Consider the following 6,612-nt stretch of genomic DNA (forward strand, 5'->3'; position numbering starts at 1 on the left):
GCTGCCTCAGCCTCCGCCCAAGGGCTCCGAGCGGGTGTCTGGCCTTGGGTGTGGAGACTGGAGGCGCCAGGGGCCGCTGCTGCACTGGGGCTCCCCTCTCCAGGGTCGGCCCAGGGCGGGTGTCGGGGCCCGTCTGCAGGCCCGGCTCTGCGGAGCAGGGGAGGGCCCGGGGGCTGAGGGGAGAGAGGCAGCCGATTCGAGGAAGGGCCTGGGCGGCCGGGCCCCATGCCTGAGGAGCCACTGCCTCCCCTTCCTGCTGGGCGGCTGAAGCCCCGCGGTCTGCAGCGCCTGGGCGCGTGTGCGCGTGGGAGGGTGTATTTGCATGTGTGTTCTTGCATGTTTCTGTCGGCTGAAAAAAATGCGCAACCTAAAAGTTGAGACTGACCTTTCATTCGGCGGACTTTTCTGAGGACTTCAAGCCTGGGAAACAGGCTCCTGGAATCCTCCTCCAGAGGGGTGGGGGAGGACCCAGGAGACACCGGAGTTTTTGCAACGAAGACCAGGCAGTCAGAACGTCAAAGAGTACTGTTAATTAAAGAACGCCGACGTCCAAGGTAAGGAATGTAGCGCTCTTCTGGGTCTGGGGAGAGCCCGGCGTCTGGGCTCCTTGGAACCCTCCCTGTGATGTGCACCTGAGCTCCTAGGGCCAGTGTCCTGGGCTCTCCCCGCCTAAGCCCCTCAGGGAGCCCCGCGGGGGGCGGCTGCCGCGGCTCCACGGCAGCAACATCCTTTGTTTACTGACAGGCAGGCAACGTTTTCCATCCGCATTCCCTTGGGTGTGTATGACTGAGTGGCTGGTTATTGCAGCTAGGTTTCAGTTCCAGCTGCGACATTTCAGTTCTACCGTTTGTGCACTTGTTTTCATAAGGAATAGCGACCCACGGCCCTGCCCCCACGGCCCTGCCCCCACGCCAGGCAGTTGCTGCAGGGATCTCCTCGGGCAGATCTGGGCTTGTGTCTGACACCAGTGTGAGGCCTGGTGAGCATTTCTCGCCAGATTCCTGCATGGCGGCCTCGGCTCCCGGCTGCTGTGTCCCTGGTCCCTCTGGGGCACTGTCTCTGCCCCGCTCTGGGTCGAGCATGCTGGGGTCTGGGTCCCGCCTCTGTTCCCAGGGGCTGGGGTGGGGGAGGTGGGCGTGGGGTCCAGGCTCTGATCCACAGCAGGTGTGCCCAGGGCACCTCAGTCCCCAGCTCTTCCAGGCAGGAGTGAGGGGACGCTCACTGGCCCGTTTCTCATGGGCCAAGTGGGAACTCCAAGGGTGGTTCCCCAGCACCTCTGGGTTTCCAGCCCCCAGAGTGGGTGCCAGGCATGTGTACTCTTAGTGCTGGGACCCCACCAGCCCTGGGAAGGCTCAGATCCACCAGCACTTCAAGGAGGCCGGCCTTCCCTCAAAGCCATTTTCTCAGTGACTGTCCCTGGAGATGCGGCCAATCTATCTGGATTTTATACAAACCAGGAAAAAAGGGATGGGAAGAGGTCCCTTGGAGTGAGAAGGGGCCAGGTCACAGGATGGGGAGGGTGCCTGAGGTGCTGCCACCAATGGAAAGTGTGGTTTGAAATGCCTGCCTTTAAGATCTGCAAAGACAGACACCAAATTCTTTAGGGGTATTTTTTCAAGGTAAGAGTGGCAACTTTTCTTCTCTCCTGTTAAACAAGACGCATCATCTTAATCATGTCTAAGTGGACAGTCCAGGGGCCTTGAGCACACTCACGCTGTCGTGCAGTCAGCACCACCATCCGCGCCCAGAAATTTCCCAGGCTGACGCTCTGTCCCCCCTCCCCCCTCCCCCTCCCCCCCGCCCCACCATGCACTTTGTGTCTCTGTGAGTCTGACTCCTCCAGGCACCGCGTGTGAGGGGAATCAGACAGTGTCTGTCCTTCTGTGTCTGGCTTATCTCGCCGAGCAGCACGTCCCCAGGGTCCATCCACATTGTAGCTATGTCAGGACTTCCCCCTTTTGTGGCTGAATAATGCTCCACCATGTGGATGGCCCACATGTCGCGTGCCCACTCGTCCGTCGACGGACACTGGGCTGCCTGCTTGGCTATGTGAGTAAACACTACGGACACAGGTGTGCAAATATCTCTTTGAAAACCTGCTGTCACTTCTTTTGGGGACACACCCAGAAGTTATGAGAATGATTTTACACTGTGAAAAACACCTTTTAAATGTGCTGGTGGTTTTAGACAGGCGGCCCCTCCCCCGCCCCGGCCCCCAGTGAGGATGCTCTGGCCCTAGGGTCAGGGGACTGGCCTGTGCCCTGGCTCTGGTGCCCTGGGGAGCCACGGTGAGAGACGTCTGGATGGCAGTGCACTCGGGCCCTGTCCTGCCCTCTCCCTAGAGGCTGACAGGACAGCGATGGGTGACTTTTCTTCCTCCTAATGTAGGCAAGTGGCCTGGCAGTTCCCTGTCCCATGGATGGCGGTGCTTGGCACAGTGGCCTTCGGGCAGAGGAGGGGGGATTCCTGAGTAGCATCAGCTGCTCCCTGACCCCTGGGCACCCAGGCTGCTGGGAGCCATGAGGGACACAGACATGCTTGTCTCTGGGGAACAGCGTCAGCAGAGCCCCTCAGGGCTAGCGGGGTCAAGGTGAGGAGGACCAAGGAAACTGGCCCACCCTGGAGGGGATCTGGGTCTGCAGATCTGCCTGGAGTCTGTGAACACTCCCAGTGCCAAAATTATTGGCAGATTAGTGGGCACGTGGTGGGGGTGGGCGGGGGGGACGTGCTGTGGCCTCCCTTGGGTTTCCTGAAGGCATCTGGGGCCAGGGAGGTGGCGTGGGACCATAGGGTGGGGGAGGGGGCTGAGCGGCCCTTGCATTTCTGGCACAGGAGGAGGGAGGAGGCGGGCAGGGGCTCCCAGGAGCTGAGCTGGGCCCAGGGAGACGAGGACCCCAGGCCTGGGCAGAGAGGGGCTTGGCTGGCGGGAACCGGGGTCCTCACTGTGGATATGGGCCGCGGGAAGCTGGCCCCTCAGCCAGATCGGTGAGTCTCGGGGGCCCGGCTTCAGCGGCCAGGCCAGGTCTCAGGAGGAATTCTGTTTGCCCGGTGATTCAGATAAAGTGATTCAGATAAACACACGCAGGAAGGCTACAAATCAGTGCAGCCCCACCAGAAAACCAAATTTACTCTCCACTCCCATTCTCCCAGCTCAGAGAGCATCCCCACCCCTCTGTCCTCCGCCCTGGGGGGGCCTGGGCTCCCTCGGCCCGGGAGGCTGACCCCACCCCTGGGCATCTCTCGCGGGCCTCTCCCCCGGGCCCCCAGCGAAGCAGGAGGGGTCAGGGCACCACCCTTCTTATCAAGGAAGTTCCCGGCTTGGAGAAAACCCGTGGTCACCCTGCCCTTTCTGTCAACAGCAGTGATAACTCCTGCTGCTGGAGGTTCCCAGCGCCTCCCTGCCAAGGTGGCCCCACTTCCTCTTCACGGACCAGAGGGCTTCGCCTTGTCTTTGCCCTGAAGTCGTTCTCTGTGTCATGCAACCCGGCCCCAGGCTGCTGGTTTTTGCGTCGGTGATGTCAGCCACCGCAGCACTGCTTGCTGGTGGGTGGCCGGCGGGACCGCACCCCAGACCCTCACAGTGTCCCCTGCATCAGGCGTGACTGCCGCTAATGGATGCTAAGCCCCCGTCAGTCAGAGACTGTGCCACGGGTCCAGGTGCCACCGGAAGAGAAGGGTGCTGCTCATTTACCTGTGTTGTGGAGCAGACAGGCCCGGGGCACAGTGCACTTCCAGATACGTCAAGGTGTGCAAAAAGTCCAAGGAATGACGCAGCTCGGCGGCGTCACCTGCTGCAGGGTGAGAAGGCCGGAGCTACATGAGGCCTCTCAACTCACCCAAGTCTCAGGTGGCTGGGCACTGCAAGGGCGGTGGGGGCCCTTCCTGGGGGCCAGACGCAGCTCAGAGGGTGCTTCCCTGATGCATCAACATGCTTGGTCCCTGGGGCAACCATCCTCTGAGCGTCCTGTCCTCTGATCACCATTTTCCAGATGAGGAGCCCAAGGCACAGAGAGGGAGGTGTGCTGGCCCAGGGCCACACAGCTGATGGGAGCCAGTGCCTGGGTGTCACCTTCTCCCAGCGTCTGGAGCCCCTGGCCCCAGGTTCAAATTCCAGCTGGCCCCTCTGCGGTCAGGTGCCTCCCACCTGTGTCATCCGAAGATGGGTGTAACCACAGTTCCTGCCACTCATGGGTTTTGGTTTTCCAAGGACCAGATTAAACAGCAAAGGCTCCAAACAGCATGCCCGGCCCACCAGAGCGCCCACCAGGCTGCCACTCCTGTGTCGGAGCTGCTGGCCCTGTACTCAGGGTGACTGAGACGAGGCTGGAGGGGCCTGGAGATGGCTGTCCACCCCACCATGCAGGCAGAAACAGGGGTCACCACTGATTCTCTGCTCTGAGATGCGTGGCTGGTGCAGGCCCAGTGTTTCCCCAGGGGGAGCCGGTTGGAGGGCCCTGGTGTTTGTGGTGTGGGTGTTGACCTCTGGGTTGGGTATGTGCCCCAGGTGGGAGGGTGGAATTGAAGTCTCTCCCCGCTGCAGCCCCTCGAGGGCACCACCCTCTGCGGGAGGGAGGCCTGGGTCCCAGCCACCCGGCCACTCCAGCAGGACCGTCTGGGCAGCTGTCTGGACCTCCCTGTGCTCACGTCCTGGCCCTGGAGGGGAGAAGGCCATCCCCATGCAGTCCAGCATGGAAAGGGCCATGAAGCTGCCCACCGCCCCAGGACAGAGCCCCCGCCCTGCAGCCTGCCAGCTCGGCTGCCCAGCTCCCTCAGCCACAGCAGAGTGACCCTGTAGCCCTGGGGGTCGCCTGCCCTGGGACCTCGGCCGTGCCTAGAAGCTGGAATGGAAGTGGCAGGTGTCAGGGAGGAGTCCCAGCGCTGGGCGAGCAGTGCTGAATCCAGTGTCCCCTGCCTTGGTCACCGTGGCCAGTGACAGCTGGAGGCCGGGCCAGGCCAGGGTCAGGATCAGGTTTGGGGGTCAGGCAGCCATGTTCCTGGTGGCCCAAGGTCCTGAGGGACCTGGGGCTGCTTCTCTGTCACGTCAGACACCTGGGGAGAGAGCTGTGAGGAGCATGCTGCCCCGGGGCCCAGGGCACTCCCCCACCCCACGAGGAAATTTCTGGACTCACACTCCCGCCTTCGGGGCCCTCCCTGCTCACGGCTGGATCCCGGGTTGAAGGGCGTTTGGTCCTCAATGTTGACGACAAACAGGGGCTATCTGATGCCCACTTCCTGTCCCAGATCAGAGCTGCTGGGTGAGTCAGCGGCCGGGTGATAGCCGGGAGAGCATGAGAGGCCAAGGCCTGCGTCCCATCCCCACGGCCTCCGCTGGTGTCCGGCCGCCACGGCCACACCGCGCAGCTCCCGCCAAGGCTGGGCCCGACCCTCTGTCCAAACGAGCCCCACCTCTCCAACTCTGGTAAACCCACTGGTGTGTGGGCAAGGGGCTGGCTGCAGCCCATTAGCAGGCCGTGTGGCCCCCGGGGGCCCCAGGGGAGCAAAGGCTTCTGGGGCTGCCACCCTGGGCCCGCACGTCCCCGTACGTGGCTCTGGCTCCCTATGCAGAGCACCTTCCTAAGCCCCAGCCCCGTACCCTTCTGCAGAGTTTTCATGGACCCACTTCTCAGATGAGGAAACTGGTGGAGGCAGCCTTGCCCTTCCCCTGGGCTGCCCCCCACTCAGCACGAAGCCCCCTGAGAGCGGGAGGGGAAGAGTCACTGCAGGCTGCTGTAAGGGACCCCCTCTAGCCCCACACACCTCCACAGCCCCCTCCAGGCTCGGGGAGGTCCCAGGGAGTAATAACCCGATGTTCGAGGCTGGGTCATTGGTCCTACACCCGCCCCAACTCCAGACACCCTCCCCATGGTCCCTCTTACGGGGCTTCCCCTGACAAGAGACGGTACCCCCAGGGCAGGGTGTGCCTCCCTCAGGGCCAGGCTGCTGGCGCAGGTGGGTCAGAGGAGTGGGGCGGGCTCAGGTCTAGGCCCCGTGCCGGGAGCGGACACTGGTTAACCTGTCGCCTCCCTGCCTTCCTGTGGGCGTGAGGAGGGCTGGCCCACATCACTCAGGCTCTCCTCTGCCTGGGTCCCAGCCCGAGCGGCAGACCCTCGAGCCTCCCCCAGGCACTGATTCCCGATGCCCGCTCTCCCAGGCACTAAGGCCACATGGCCTTTGGAGCCAGACCTGTCCCCTCAGCCTGCCCCGGGGCCCTGCCCTGCTCAGCACCAGGGGACTTGCTGTCCAGCTCTAGGGCCCAGCAGCTGTGCTGGGAGGGTGAGGACGCGGAGCGCCAGCCTGCGGAGGGGAGGGCTGCCTACCCCCAAGCCCAGTCCCTGCCGTGCAGCAAAATCACCCTCATTCTCTCACCCGCTCATTCCCTCACCCACCCATTCACTCCCTCATTCATTCACTCGCCCACCCATTCAGCCCCTCATTCATTCCCTCACCCACCCATTCCCTCGCCCACCCATTCCCTCGCCCACCTATCCAGCCCCCCACTCACTCACTCCTCGTCCCCTACCCCCTACACTCCTGCTGGGTGCCAGGTGCTCTGTCTCCCGGGTACCAGGGTCAGTTTGAGGCATGAGGAGTGGACGGCACTGGGGATGAAAA

This window comes from Camelus bactrianus, chromosome 10, assembly GCF_048773025.1.
Source record: "Camelus bactrianus isolate YW-2024 breed Bactrian camel chromosome 10, ASM4877302v1, whole genome shotgun sequence".
Lineage (NCBI taxonomy): Eukaryota > Metazoa > Chordata > Mammalia > Artiodactyla > Camelidae > Camelus > Camelus bactrianus.